This window comes from Leptodactylus fuscus, chromosome 8 (assembly GCF_031893055.1).
Source record: "Leptodactylus fuscus isolate aLepFus1 chromosome 8, aLepFus1.hap2, whole genome shotgun sequence".
NCBI lineage: Eukaryota > Metazoa > Chordata > Amphibia > Anura > Leptodactylidae > Leptodactylus > Leptodactylus fuscus.
In genome coordinates, this window is record NC_134272.1 from 74,558,265 (window position 1) to 74,573,642 (window position 15,378).

General features: G+C 47.1%; 1 pseudogene; it reads left to right on the forward strand.

Moving 5' to 3' along the window:
* Window positions 1-15,378, forward strand: part of LOC142217274 (polypeptide N-acetylgalactosaminyltransferase 3-like) — a 46,004-nt pseudogene that overhangs the window by 5,605 nt on the left and 25,021 nt on the right.

Here is a 15,378-nt window from a genome sequence, read left to right on the forward strand (position 1 = left end):
GATCACTATTGCAATGCATTACCATGCTAATGCATTGCAATGCATTGCAAAAAATCATCCTTTCTTTTGCAGGCTGCGTAGACCAGCCTGCAAAAGAGATTGCAGACAGACAAAAGAAAGCAGCAACGTGCAGCTTTAGCCTAAATAAATGTAAGTGTTTGGGTTTTTTTAGCTGTGATTTAGTACATTGGGGTTTTAGCCTTTTAGGCTAGCTTCAAACCTTTCCATTCTGGGTTTCCATTCTGCAAGAAGGACTATTCTCTCTGCCTTTTTCAGGTGGAATCCGAGCCGAAAACCAGTGAACCCCATTATAGTCTATGGGATCCATGGGTTACCGCAGGTAACCACTTTTTAAGAAGAGTGGGTTTCCATTTTTGATTCCCCATGCGGACCTGAAGAATGGAAACTCGAAAGCAGGTGTGAACCTAGTGTTAAGGGGTTTTCTGAGACTTAGATATGGATGACCTATAGTTAGGATAGGTCATTTCATTTTAGATCAGTGGTGGTACATCACCCAATACCCCACTGATCAGCTAATAACAGAAGTTGAGGCCACTGAAAATAACACGGCACACAAAGCTCCATTCATTGTGTCGAGGCTGATTGCGGATAACGCAACTTAGTTTCTATTGACTGGAGATGCAGTAACTAGCGGCAGGCACAACACAGTGCGGCCAATTCATCAAACCCTCCACACCAGAAAACTCACATAGAGGCAGTGGCGTAACTACCGCCATAGCAGCACAGGCAGCTGCCACAGGGCCCGGAACATTCGGGGCCCGTGACAGCCGCTACCGCTGCTATCATTATACTCGGGGTTTTTTTCAGACCCCCGAGTATAATGATTGGCGGACCGGGAGAGGTAAGAAACATAAAAAACACTGTTACTTACCTCTCCACGATCCTCTCCACGACCAGCAGAGATTTGTTGGTCCTTTGGGTGAGTTGAGCCTTTAAAATACAGTGCTTTTGGCCCCTGGAGTGAGTAGAGCCTTGCACCAGCAGTGTTTTTGGCCCTTGAGGTGAGTTAAGCCTTTAAACAACAGTGTTTTTTTGACCTTCAGGTGAGTTGAGCTATGCATCAGCAGTGTTTTATTTTTTGGCCCTTGGGGTGACTAGAGCCTTGTAGCAGCAGTGTTTTATTTTTTTGGCCTTTGGGGTGACTAGAGCCTTGTAGCAGCAGTGTTTTATTTTTGGGCCCTTGGGGTGACCCCTAAAAAATTAGATTTCAGGCCCTTTGGTGTGAGCCCTAAAACATTAATTTTCAGGCCCTTGGGGGGAGCCCTAAAAAATTATTTTGCAGGCCCTTGGGCTGGAGCCTTAAAAAAATGATTTGCACGCCCTTGGGGAGTATCCATGAAAAATTAATTGAAATTTTTTAAAAAATTAAGTTTTTTTTGACAATTACATAACAGAGAAGGGGCTGGGGATGAGTGAATTGGGTGCTGGCAGCCCCTCTCCAGTACCTGGACTGTGGACTGGATACCCAGCTGGATATCCACGTCCTCGCCCATGTCCCCTGCTGCTACTGTCGAGGGGCACTGCTGGCAGCCCCTCTCCAGTACCTGGACTGTGGACTGGATACACAGCTGGATATTCACTTCCACGTCCTAGCCCACGTCCCCTGCTCATACTGCCGAGGGTCACTGCTGGCAGCCCCTCTCCAGTACCTGGACTGTGGAGTGGATACACAGCTGGATATCCACTTCAACATCCTAGCCCACGTCCCCTGCTGCTACTGTCGAGGGTCACTACTGGCAGACCCTCTCCAGTACCTGGACTGTGGACTGGATACACAGCTGGATATTCACTTCCACGTCCTAGCCCATGTCCCCTGCTCATACTGCCGATGGTCACTACTGGCAGCCCCTCTCCAGTACCTGGACTGTGGACTGGATACCCAGCTGGATATCCACGTCCATGTCCTCGCCCATGTCCCCTGCTGCTACCCTGCTGCATGATTTGCAGTTTCACTTTATATTTAGCTCTGAAAAGAGCTGTTTTTTCCTGCCTAGTCAAAGCTAAAAGCATTGTATTGCCCTGAGACCAAGCTCTCCCTATCACTCCAAAACGAAAATGAGACGAAGATGGCCGACACTATTCTTATGAATCAGAGGTCACATGTTTTCGGCAGCCAATGGGTTTTTCCCATTTTTTTTCAATTTCTACGTTGTCGTAGTTCCTGTCCCACCTCCCCTGTGCAGTTATTGGTGCCAAAAAAGCGCCAGTGAAGGTGGGAGGGGATATGAATTTTTACTGCGTTTGCGGCCTGGTATTCAATTGGAATCGAATACATCGAACAGCCTTATATTCGATCGAATACCTATTCGATCGAACGGTGTTCGCTCATCTCTAGTCAGTACGACTGGGGATTGGGGAGACCGAGACGGGGACTCCTTGGCCCAACTGACTTATTAAAACTTATTTAGTTTCCCCTCATGAGTTAGAATGGAAATCTACGCCTATTCCTCCCTAGCATAGATTTCCATTCTGGCAGCGGGACTTTCAACGGATTTATGAAGAGGCCTCACCTGCTTAATAAATCTCCTGGTCCCCAGTAAAGAATTTTCTTAATAGTACTACAGTAGTCACCCACAGTCAGCCTCAACAGGATTATCTATACTTTTCAGCAATAAAATGATCTTCCATTATACCCAGCAATACTCAGATGCAGATGGTAGAGCGCTGTTTGTGAAAGGCACTATAGCGGCAAGAACTTGCCATGGGATCTAGTCGACCAACTTAGGAGTTCTTCAAAGCGAGCAATTTCTTGAACCTTAAACTCCCACAATGATACCAGAAGTGCTACCATCTAGATTCTAGAGCCAAAACCACGGTATTAGTAACTTAGTCGCTGATAAAAGATGAGTGACTAAGCGATCTCTATTTGGATGATAAGAGTCCAGGTCTAGGAGGAGATCCCTCTGGAGACCACCCGCAACCTCATCAGGAGCATGCTCAGGCGTTGTAGGGAGGACATGCAGGCATGTGGAGGTGGAGCCTTATTCTGACATGTTTTAAGGACATTACATCAAAGTTGGATCAGCCTGTAGTGTGTTTTCCCACTTTAATTTTGGGGGTGACTCAAAATCCAGGCCTCCATTGGTTAATAAATTAGATTTCCATTGATGATTTTTGTGTGATTTTGTTGTCATCACATTCAACCTTGTACAGAGCAAAGTGTTCAATGAGAATATTTCATTCATTCAGATCTAGGAGGTGTTATTTGTGTTTTTGAGCATTTATTTTTTGTATTTAAAAACCCTTTAGACTGGGGTCTCACATTGTAAAAACGCTGTGAAACCACTGTTTTACAGTACCTGCAAAGTGATGGGATTCTGGCTAATCCCGTCCACGCACTGCAGAAAAATATCTGCAGCAGAAATGCTGCAATCTCAATAACTGAGAGAATAGGTAAAGGGTGGCAGGTACATGAAGGTGCAACTTGAAGCTTCTGGACCCCAATGCATAACCTGCAATGTGGCCCCAACATGTCTTGTGTCATTTATAATAGTAGTATATTTTATGCAGAGACCTTTGGCAACCCTTTTGTGTTCAGGATCTGGTATAGACTACTTCTGCTGTGCCGCCTATAGCTACGCCCCTGGGCAGGAACTAATAGAGAACAAGTTCACAATCACCCTATTCTGTAATAATTATATGGCGGTCTGCCTTGTGATTCTTTAGGGCTAGTTCACACGTGAGTATAAGGGGAGGTTTTTGACAGCGGAATTCGCGTCCAAAACCTCCCCTTATAATGGTGGTCTATGGAGACCGCCGGGCTTCTGTTCTCCGCTAGCGGCGAGCTGCTGCTAGCGGAGAAAAGAAAGGACATGTCCTTTCTTCAGGCGGAAGCCGCGCTGTCTCAGTCGCGCGGCTTCCGCCCCCCGCAGCTCCCTCCTATGTCGGCTCATTCATTTGAGCCGACAGCAGAGGGTTAAGCCGCGACAGCGATTGTCGCGGCGGGCGGGTTTTGACAAGAGAGAGACGCGGCTCGCCGCGTCTCTCTCTGTGTCAAAACCCGCGCGGGCAGTTCACGTGTGAACTAGCCCTTAGTTTCTGATTTGTTGCTATAGGTGTATTGAGCAAAAGTTCAAGCGTTGTCCACTACTGCCCACAACCAGCGTCATAATCATATTCCACAACGAAGCCTGGTCCACATTGCTCCGCACGGTATACAGCGTCATGTACACGTCTCCAGCCATTCTACTGACGGAGATTGTTTTGGTGGACGATGCCAGTACAGAAGGTAAGCAGCTAAGGCCTGGTTTACATCTGCATTCGGTATTCCTTTCGGGAAGTCCACATGGTGACCCCCCAAATGGAATATTGGCAAGTGGTGAGCAGTGAAAGCACATGGACCACATAGACTATAATGGGGTCCGTGTGCTTTCTGCTCAGAGTCTGCATGAGTTATGCGGACAGGAAAGTAGTTCATGAAGTACTTTTCTGTCTGCATGTTCCATGCGGACACCGCGCAGAAAACACACAGATCCCATTATAGTCTATGGGATCAGTGGGCTTTCATATGTGTTTAGTATTATGTTTGGGGATCCCCATGTGGGCTCCGTGAGTAGAATACTGAATGCAGATGTGAACCAGCCCTAACACTAAGGGCTCGTTCACACGGTGTAACGTCCCGCGAGATTTGGCACGTGTACGCCGCGTGACCTTTTGCGTGCCGTACACGCTCCCATTCACTTCAATGGGAACGGGGATCGTATGCGCCGCGCTAGTTTGCGGCCATGAATAAATGCACGACCACAAACTAGCGCGGCGCATACGATCCCCGCTCCCATTGAAATGAATGGGAGCGTGTACGGCACGCAAAGGGTCACGCGGCGTACACGTGCCAAATCTCGCGGGACATTACACCGTGTGAACGAGCCCTAACATCACATGACAAAGATTGCGTAAGGATTTACACAGAAAGTATCTTCTTTTTTTTTTTTCACTTGCAGAGAATTTGAAGAGTGACCTGGATAAATTCATGGGCCAGTTTCCTATTGTAAAATTGGTCAGACAGAAAGAAAGGAAAGGTCTCGTATCTGCTCGATTATTAGGAGCTTCTGTAGCAAAAGGAGAAATCCTGACCTTCTTGGACGCACATTGTGAGTATACGACTAACATGGCCCACCATGACTAAGGCTGAGGCCACACATTGCAGAAAAGTTGTATTTTTTGTTGCAGATTTATCAGAAGGGAGAAGTATAAGAGATTCCATCATATTTCACAAAAAAATATGCTGTATTTTACAGTACCTTCAAAGTGGATGAGAATCTGGGTAATCTCACATTTACAATCTCACATTGCAGAATTTTTTTTTTGTAAATTGCAGCATGTCAACTATACCTGTGGAAACCCTGATTTTTTCCGTATATATGTATAACTAGTATTTGCCTGCGACTGTGTCCGCGTGTTGGCGCTTGCGCTGACCTGCGTATGCTTATGCAATTTCTGTTGCCTATGATGCGCCTGCATATCAATATATGCGCAGTGTACACAGGCATGCCCCAGGTCCCCAACCCACCTAACGTGCGCGCCCCCCTCCCTCTCTCGCTCCCTCCCTCCAACACTCCTGCTTCCCCCTCCCCTTGCCCCCCACCCTTGTGCTGCCCCCCTCTCCCAGCTCCGCAGCCCCTACCCTCAACCGGCCCCCCCACCTTTATGCGCCCCCCCACTCTCCTCCTCCGCACCTCCCACCACCACACAGGCCCCCTCCCATGGCAAAGGTAACAGCACAGATTCACCCGGCGTACTTACCGAATGTGCGCACCCGATACCGTGCGCGGCATTCACACATGCAGTATGTTTCCAACAGTCTCGACTTTCCCCCGCCGCACACCCAGCAGAGGCCGAACAGTACAGTCAGCCGCCAGAGTCACCGACTGGCATAGCCGACGCACGTGTCGGGTCCTGCTAAGCACGGCTGCATGTGGCCTTCTCGCCGCCGGGTCATATAGACGCCATGTTCTCCAGCTCGTACAGTCTCCTTAACTCTGCCCACACAGTGCCGCGATCCAAATGGCGAACGGTTGAAGGGCCTGTAATGACGTCATCTCAGGTCCTTCAGCCTACCGTGAACAGCATTTCAGCGTTAGCAGTCGTGTGGTGCGGCTACTTGCCAGCTTTATACGTAGTCTATGTTTCATTCCAGGGTTCAAGCTATGTATGTGCCAAATGTCAGGTAATTGCATGCAGCCATGCACGTGATTGAGGAAGAAACATCCAAACACACAAACATACAAACTTTCACATTTATATTAGTAGGATAATGGCAGAAAGTCTTCAGAGGTAAACTCTGTGAAAACGCAATGAAAAATGCTGCAGAATAATATTGCAATGTGTTTCCGCTGCGTTTTTTTCTGCAGCTTTCTTTTTGCTGCTGCTTTTCGTGTGGTGCCTTAGCCATAAAGAGTTTTCCCATGAACAATGGTAACTTCTATGCTTAGGATAGATGATACATGTATGATTGCTGGGGTCTGACCACTGGGACCATCAGTCATCATCCAAGGCACCTCTTTGCAGTTCCTGGGTAATTGCCCAATTTTCCTTACTCCCCAATGCCATCTCTGCTCATCTTCTCCCAAAAACAGAATGCAATGAGTTCAGAAAAATAAAAAAGCTAAGGGTTTCAGGGTAAATGGTGACAAACCAGATGGAGGCAGATAATAGCGTATTAGTAAATAGGTTGTGTTACATTATCCTATAGAAACAATAGGGGAAAAGCTCCTCTTACATTCATGTGTAAGGTTTCTAGAGTCGGGCTACGGGGAGATGCTGCAGGCTCTTATTAGGCCATACATGATGTATAATTTGTTCTGTTTGCTTGTAGGTGAATGTTACAATGGATGGCTGGAACCACTGCTTGCAAGGATCGCTGAGAAGCCCAATGTAATCATCTGCCCCATCATTACTGAAATTGAAAAAAACACTTTCAGAGTAAAGGATCCATCTGGACATGATCAGTTCCGTGGGGTATTTACTTGGCACCTACGTTTTGATTGGGACAAAGTTCCTAAATCAGCAAAAAAAGGGCCAAATGGGACCGCCCCGATACAGTAAGAAATCATATACATTACCTTCATAATATAATGTACAATATAAGACTTTCCATTTGTATCTGGCTTGTATAGACTTTAATGTAAAAAAGCAAAAACACAGAAACCTTCCCTTCTGTCTGGTGTCCATTTATGACATAAAAAATAGCAACACAGTCTAAACCATCTTCTCTATCAAAATACAGAGATCTGCCAGTAAACAGCCCAGTGAACTAATGGCATTGAAGGTCTATTGAGATCAGTGTGCTTTTTAATGGATATATTTTTCCATACTCCATTTCGAGGGTATCCAAAATTAGAAATCATGGCTGCCTTCCTCTTCACAGGAAGTGACATCACGACCACTGGTCACATGACCATGCTGCAGCTCAGTCTCTTTCATTTGAATGTGACCAACTGATGTCACTTCCTGAGAAGAGGAAGTGGAGCTCTCTCTGAAAGAAGGCGGCCATGATTTTGTAATCTTGGATAATCCCTCAAAAGGGGCATTTTTGTCAGTTTTTTTTATAGTATAATCACATTATATGACCAATATATTTTGTTTTTGTTTGTTTTTTTCTCCAAAAGTAACTAGCTGGTTTTGAAAGAAAATATTTTTTTATTCAAAATCAGACCATTTATAACATGACGGAGAGGATCACCTAAACATTTTTGGACAATCAGCAGTGTGACCCCAGGAATGAGTTACCCTAGGAAGGGGCACCACACCTCCACTATGTCTAGTGCCCCCCTTTGCCCTCCCAGAATGTGTTTGTTCTTTCATCATGACACCCCCACTTCGCTATCATCATAGAAACCTCTAGTGGAAAGGACTGTCCCTGGATTCACTCTGATCAGTCACAAAGATATTTTGTGGAACAAGTTCTGTCACCATCACCTGGAAATGTAGCATTAACCCCTTCAAGACCGAGCCTAAAAGTACCTTCATGACCAGGTCTCATTTTTAAAATCTGTCATGTGTCAATTTATGTGGAAATAACTTACACAAGTGATTTTGAGATTGTTTTTCTTCATGACACATTGTACTTCATGTTAGTGGTAAATAAATATTGGTCAATATTTTTATATTTATTTAAAAAATAGGAAATTTGCTGGAAATTTGGAGAAAATCACAATTTTCAAAATGTGAAATACTCTGCTTCTCATGTTTGACCGCGGCAGCAAAGAGATTAAAACCTCTGATCGGACCTCAGCTTTGACCAGATCATGCATCATGGTAGTTGAAGGATAAAAGAAAAGGAGGCTACAGTGTTGGCCAAAAGAATTGGCACCCCTGCAATTCTGTCAGATAATACTCATTTCTTCCAGAAAATAATTACAAGCACAAACTCTTTGGTATTAAAATCTTCATTTATTTTGCTTGCAATGAACAAAACACAAAAGAGAATGAAAAAAAGTCAAAACATTGATCATTTTACACAAAACTCCAAAAATGGGCCGGACAAAAATATTGCCCCCCTTAGACCTTAGACCATTCTTCTTTGGCAAACTGCTCCAGGTCCCTGAGATGTGAAGGGGGCCTTCTCCAAACTGCCATTTTGAGATCTCTCCACAGGTGTTCTATGGGATTTCAGGTCTGGACTCATTGCTGGCCACTTTACAAGTCTCCAGTGCTTTCTCTCAAACCATTTTCTAGTGCTTTTTGAAGTGTGTTTTGGGTCATTGTCCTGCTGGAAGACCCATGACCTCTGAGGGAGACCCAGCTTTCTCACACTGGGCACTACATTATGCTGCAAAATTTGTTGGTAGTCTTCAGACTTCATAATGCCATGCACACGGTCAAGCAGTCCAGTGCCAGAGGCAGCAAAGCAACCCCAAAACATCAGGGAACCTCCGCCATGTTTGACTGTAGGGACCGTGTTCTTTTCTTTGAGGGCCTCTTTTTTTTTTCCTGTAAACTCTATGTTGAGGCCTTTTCTTTTATGTTTGCTGTGGAATTATATCCAAGTAGCATCTGCCCGCGACTTCATCTGCGGGTTGGCGATGGCGCTGAGCCGCTTCTATTTGGCCAAGTCGTGTTGGTTATGATCCACCGTGCACCCCCACCTCCCTTGGCCCTCGCCGGGCCGCGTGGCCTTTCTACCTACCGCCTGCTCCTGCCTTCCCCCCTGTCACCCGCGCACCTGCCCCCTCCCATCCCCGCACCTATGGCCCTGCTTCTGTTCCCCCAGCTCCCCTTTTAGAAGAAGACCGATGGATAGGAAGAACACTGCACTACTCCACTGAAGTTAACATCACACGCACTTTATTTTGTTTCCTTAAAACACACTAGCTCCCCTTTGGCCCCCAACCTCCCATCCTGGGACCCCCCTTCACAGGCGCCATTTCCCTCAGCGGCCCCCCACTCGTATCTCGCGGCCCCCCTGCCCACGTGCCAACCCCCAACCTCCCCTCTTGCGGCCCCCGCACCATCCTCCCCTCCCACGGGCCCCTGGCCCTCCCTTCCCGGCTTCCCCCCTCTCAAGGCACCCACCAGTCCCCTTGCGTTCGCTTCCGCAACCCGTGCACCCCCCACCTCCCTCCCGCGGCCGGCATAGTCACCAAACCTGTGGACATGGTTGAGTGTCAGCGTTCAGTGTCCTAGCATGCACACACCACTGACATCCGATGAACTCTTCGCGGCTCCACACCACGGCGACTTCGTCAGGATGCTCCGGAGGTTCGTGCGCCGGTACACATGACGCCATTTTTTCCCTGGGGCTGTGCGGCCGGCTTGTGGTTGTGTAGCTCTGCCCCCTCTGTTGCCTGGTCCAGTAGGAGCGCCGCGCCTGACGATGTGACGTCAGCGCAGGTCCTTCAGCCAACACCGACTGGGAATTTGGTGGTCACGGTGGCCCAACCGGAGACTTCACGTGGATGGTGAGGCACCTATGCACTATTCCTGGTGCCACTCTAGGTATGTGCAAAATTTCAGGGAAATCCGTGCGCCCATTGCGGCGTGATTGCGGAACAAACATCCAAACTCACAAACATCCAAACTCACAAACATCCAAACACACAAACTTTCACATTTATAATATTATTAGGATTTGGCTTTTTGACAATTCTTTTTGTGGTTCTCCATTGAAGACAAATTAAATGAAGATAATAATACCAAAGAATTTGTGATTGCAATCATTTTCTGGAAGAAAATGAATATTATCTGACAGAATTGCAGGGGGGGGCAATACTTTTGGCCAACACTGTACCCATGTAAACACAGAGACTGCCAGGAGCTCCCAGAGAAACCCAGAGATCACGCAAAACACAGCTCAACCCATTAATAGTACCAACAGACCATTTTTATTTAAAGTTTTATGCCTGGAAACCCCCTTTAAGATCTCCCTTCACTGCAGCTAAGCTACTGGCCTACTTCATGGCTGGAGTCTAGGACACTGGATTTGTACCTACAGGCTCCTGAGATGTAAACCTGGCACTGCCACACAAAGTCATTCCCACATACAGTCCTATGAAAAAGTTTGGGCACCCCTATTAATCTTAATCATTTTTTGTTCTAAATATTTTGGTGTTTGCAACAGCCATTTCAGTTTGATATATCTAATAACTGATGGACACAGTAATATTTCAGGATTGAAATGAGGTTTATTGTACTAACAGAAAATGTGCAATATGCATTAAACCAAAATTTGACCGGTGCAAAAGTATGGGCACCCTTATCATTTTATTGATTTGAATTCCCCTAACTACTTTTTACTGACTTACTGAAGCACAAAATTGGTTTTGTAACCTCAGTGAGCTTTGAACTTCATAGCTAGATGTATCCAATCATAAGAAAAGGTATTTAAGGTGGCCAATTGCAAGTTGATCTCCTATTTGAATCTCCTCTGAAGAGTGGCATCATGGGCTACTCAAAACAACTCTCAAATGATCTGAAAACAAAGATTGTTCAACATAGTTGTTCAGGTGAAGGATACAAAAAGTTGTCTCAGAGATTTAACCTGTCAGTTTCCACTGTGAGGAACATAGTAAGGAAATGGAAGACCACAGGGACAGTTATTGTTAAGCTCAGAAGTGGCAGGCCAAGAAAAATATCAGAAAGACAGAGAAGAAGAATGGTGAGAACAGTCAAGGACAATCCACAGACCACCTCCAAAGAGCTGCAGCATCATCTTGCTGCAGATGGTGTCACTGTGCATCGGTCAACTATACAGCGCACTTTGCACAAATAGAAGCTGTATGGGAGAGTGATGAGAAAGAAGCCGTTTCTGCACGTACGCCACAAATAGAGTTGCCTGAGGTATGAAAAAGCACATTTGGACAAGGCAGCTTCATTTTGGAAACAAAAATTGAGTTGTTTGGTTATAAAAAAAAAGGCGTTATGCATGGCGTCCAAAAAGAAACAGCATTCCAAGAAAAACACATGCTACCCACTGTAAAATTTGGTGGAGGTTCCATCATGCTTTGGGGCTGTGTGGCCAATGCCAGCATCAGGAATCTTGTTAAAGTTGAGAGTCGCATGGATTCCACTCAGTATCAGCAGATTCTTGAGAATAATGTTCAAGAATCAGTGACGAAGTTGAAGTTACGCCAGGGATGGATATTTCAGCAAGACAATGATCCAAAACACGGCTCCAAATCCTCAGGCATTCATGCAGAGGAACAATTACAATGTTCTGGAATGGCCATCCCAGTCCCCAGACCTGAATATCATTGAACATCTGTGGGATGATTTGAAGCGGGCTGTCCATGCTCGGCGACCATCTAACTTAACTGAACTTGAATTGTTTGTCCAAAATACCTTTATCCAGGATCCAGGAACTGATTAAAAGCTACAGGAAGCGACTAGAGGCTGTTATCTTTGCAAAAGGAGGATCTACTAAATATTAATGTCACTTTTCTGTTGAGGTGCCCATACTTTTGCACCGGTCAAATTTTGGTTTAATGCATATTGCACATTTTCTGTTAGTACAATAAACCTCATTTCAATCCTGAAATATTACTGTGTCCATCAGTTATTAGATATATCAAACTGAAATGGCTGTTATAAACACTAGAGATGAGCGAACAGTGTTCTATCGAACACATGTTCGATCGGATATCAGGGTGTTCGCCATGTTCGAATCGAATCGAACACCACGTGGTAAAGTGCGCCAAAATTCGATTCCCCTCCCACCTTCCCTGGCGCCTTTTTTGCACCAATAACAGCGCAGGGGAGGTGGGACAGGAACTACGACACCGGGGGCATTGAAAAAAATTGGAAAAAGTCATTGGCTGCCGAAATCAGGTGACCTCCATTTTAGACGAATAGTGGATTTCAAATCCGGGTCATATGAGAATGTGAACTTTGTGACTATGAGACAGGGATAGCTGTACAGGCAGGGATAGCTAGGGATAACCTTTATTTAGGGGGGAATGTTATTAAAAATAACTTTTTGGGGCTCTATCGGGTGTGTAATTGTGATTTTTGTGAGATAAACTTTTTCCCATAGGGATGCATTGGCCAGCGCTGATTGGCCGAATTCCGTACTCTGGCCAATCAGTGCTGGCCAATGCATTCTATTAGCTTGATGAAGCAGAGTGTGCACAAGGGTTCAAGCGCACCCTCGGCTCTGATGTAGCAGAGCCGAGGCTGCACCCTCGGCTCTGATGTAGGAGAGCCGAGGGTGCACTTGAACCCTTGTGCACCCTCAGCTCTGCTACATCAGAGCCGAGAGTGCGCTTGAACCCTTGTGCACACTCTGCTTCATCAAGCTAATAGAATGCATTGGCCAGCGCTGATTGGCCAATGTATTCTATTAGCCTGATGAAGTAGAGCTGAATGTGTGTGCTAAGCACACACATTCAGCTCTACTTCATCGGGCTAATAGAATGCATTGGCCAGCGCTGATTGGCCAGAGTACGGAACTCGACCAATCAGCGCTGGCTCTGCTGGAGGAGGCGGGGTCTAAGGTCGGACCTGAATGGAGACTGGTGTGGAGCGATCTTAGACTCCGCCTCCTCCAGCAGAGCCAGCGCTGATTGGCCGAATTCCGTACTCTGGCCAATCAGCGCTGGCCAATGCATTCTATTAGCTTGATGAAGCAGAGTGTGCACAAGGGTTCAAGCGCACCCTCGGCTCTGATGTAGCAGAGCTGAGGCTGCACAAGGGTTCAAGCGCACCCTCGGCTCTGATGTAGGAGAGCCGAGGGTGCACTTGAACCCTTGTGCACCCTCAGCTCTGCTACATCAGAGCCGAGGGTGCGCTTGAACCCTTGTGCACACTCTGCTTCATCAAGCTAATAGAATGCATTGGCCAGCGCTGATTGGCCAATGTATTCTATTAGCCTGATGAAGTAGAGCTGAATGTGTGTGCTAAGCACACACATTCAGCTCTACTTCATCGGGCTAATAGAATGCATTGGCCAGCGCTGATTGGCCAGAGTACGGAACTCGACCAATCAGCGCTGGCTCTGCTGGAGGAGGCGGAGTCTAAGATCGCTCCACACCAGTCTCCATTCAGGTCCGACCTTAGACTCCGCCTCCTCCGGCAGAGCCAGCGCTGATTGGCCGAAGGCTGGCCAATGCATTCCTATGCGAATGCAGAGACTTAGCAGTGCTGAGTCAGTTTTGCTCAACTACACATCTGATGCACACTCGGCACTGCTACATCAGATGTAGCAATCTGATGTAGCAGAGCCGAGGGTGCACTAGAACCCCTGTGCAAACTCAGTTCACGCTAATAGAATGCATTGGCCAGCGCTGATTGGCCAATGCATTCTATTAGCCCGATGAAGTAGAGCTGAATGTGTGTGCTAAGCACACACATTCAGCACTGCTTCATCACGCCAATACAATGCATTAGCCAGTGCTGATTGGCCAGAGTACGGAATTCGGCCAATCAGCGCTGGCTCTGCCGGAGGAGGCGGAGTCTAAGGTCGGACCTGAATGGAGACTGGTGTGGAGCGATCTTAGACTCCGCCTCCTCCAGCAGAGCCAGCGCTGATTGGTCGAGTTCCGTACTCTGGCCAATCAGCGCTGGCCAATGCATTCTATTAGCCCGATGAAGTAGAGCTGAATGTGTGTGCTTAGCACACACATTCAGCTCTACTTCATCAGGCTAATAGAATACATTGGCCAATCAGCGCTGGCCAATGCATTCTATTAGCTTGATGAAGCAGAGTGTGCACAAGGGTTCAAGCGCACCCTCGGCTCTGATGTAGCAGAGCTGAGGGTGCACAAGGGTTCAAGTGCACCCTCGGCTCTCCTACATCAGAGCCGAGGGTGCGCTTGAACCCTTGTGCAGCCTCAGCTCTGCTACATCAGAGCCGAGGGTGCGCTTGAACCCTTGTGCACACTCTGCTTCATCAAGCTAATAGAATGCATTGGCCAGCGCTGATTGGCCAGAGTACGGAATTCGGCCAATCAGCGCTGGCTCTGCTGGAGGAGGCGGAGTCTAAGATCGCTCCACACCAGTCTCCATTCAGGTCCGACCTTAGACTCCGCCTCCTCCAGCAGAGCCAGCGCTGATTGGCCGAATTCCGTACTCTGGCCAATCAGCACTGGCTAATGCATTGTATTGGCGTGATGAAGCAGTGCTGAATGTGTGTGCTTAGCACACACATTCAGCTCTACTTCATCGGGCTAATAGAATGCATTGGCCAATCAGCGCTGGCCAATGCATTCTATTAGCGTGAACTAAGTTTGTACAGGGGTTCTAGTGCACCCTCGGCTCTGCTACATCAGATTGCTACATCTGATGTAGCAGTGCCGAGTGTGCATCAGATGTGTAGTTGAGCAAAACTGACTCAGCACTGCTAAGTCTGCATTCGCATAGGAATGCATTGGCCAGCCTTCGGCCAATCAGCGCTGGCTCTGCCGGAGGAGGCGGAGTCTAAGGTCGGACCTGAATGGAGACTGGTGTGGAGCGATCTTAGACTCCGCCTCCTCCAGCAGAGCCAGCGCTGATTGGCCGAATTCCGTACTCTGGCCAATCAGCACTGGCTAATGCATTGTATTGGCGTGATGAAGCAGTGCTGAATGTGTGTGCTTAGCACACACATTCAGCTCTACTTCATCGGGCTAATAGAATGCATTGGCCAGCGCTGATTGGCCGAATTCCGTACTCTGGCCAATCAGCACTGGCTAATGCATTGTATTGGCGTGATGAAGCAGTGCTGAATGTGTGTGCTTAGCACACACATTCAGCTCTACTTCATCGGGCTAATAGAATGCATTGGCCAATCAGCGCTGGCCAATGCATTCTATTAGCGTGAACTGAGTTTGCACAGGGGTTCTAGTGCACCCTCGGCTTTGCTACATCAGATTGCTACATCTGATGTAGCAGTGCCGAGTGTGCATCAGATGTGTAGTTGAGCAAAACTGACTCAGCACTGCTAAG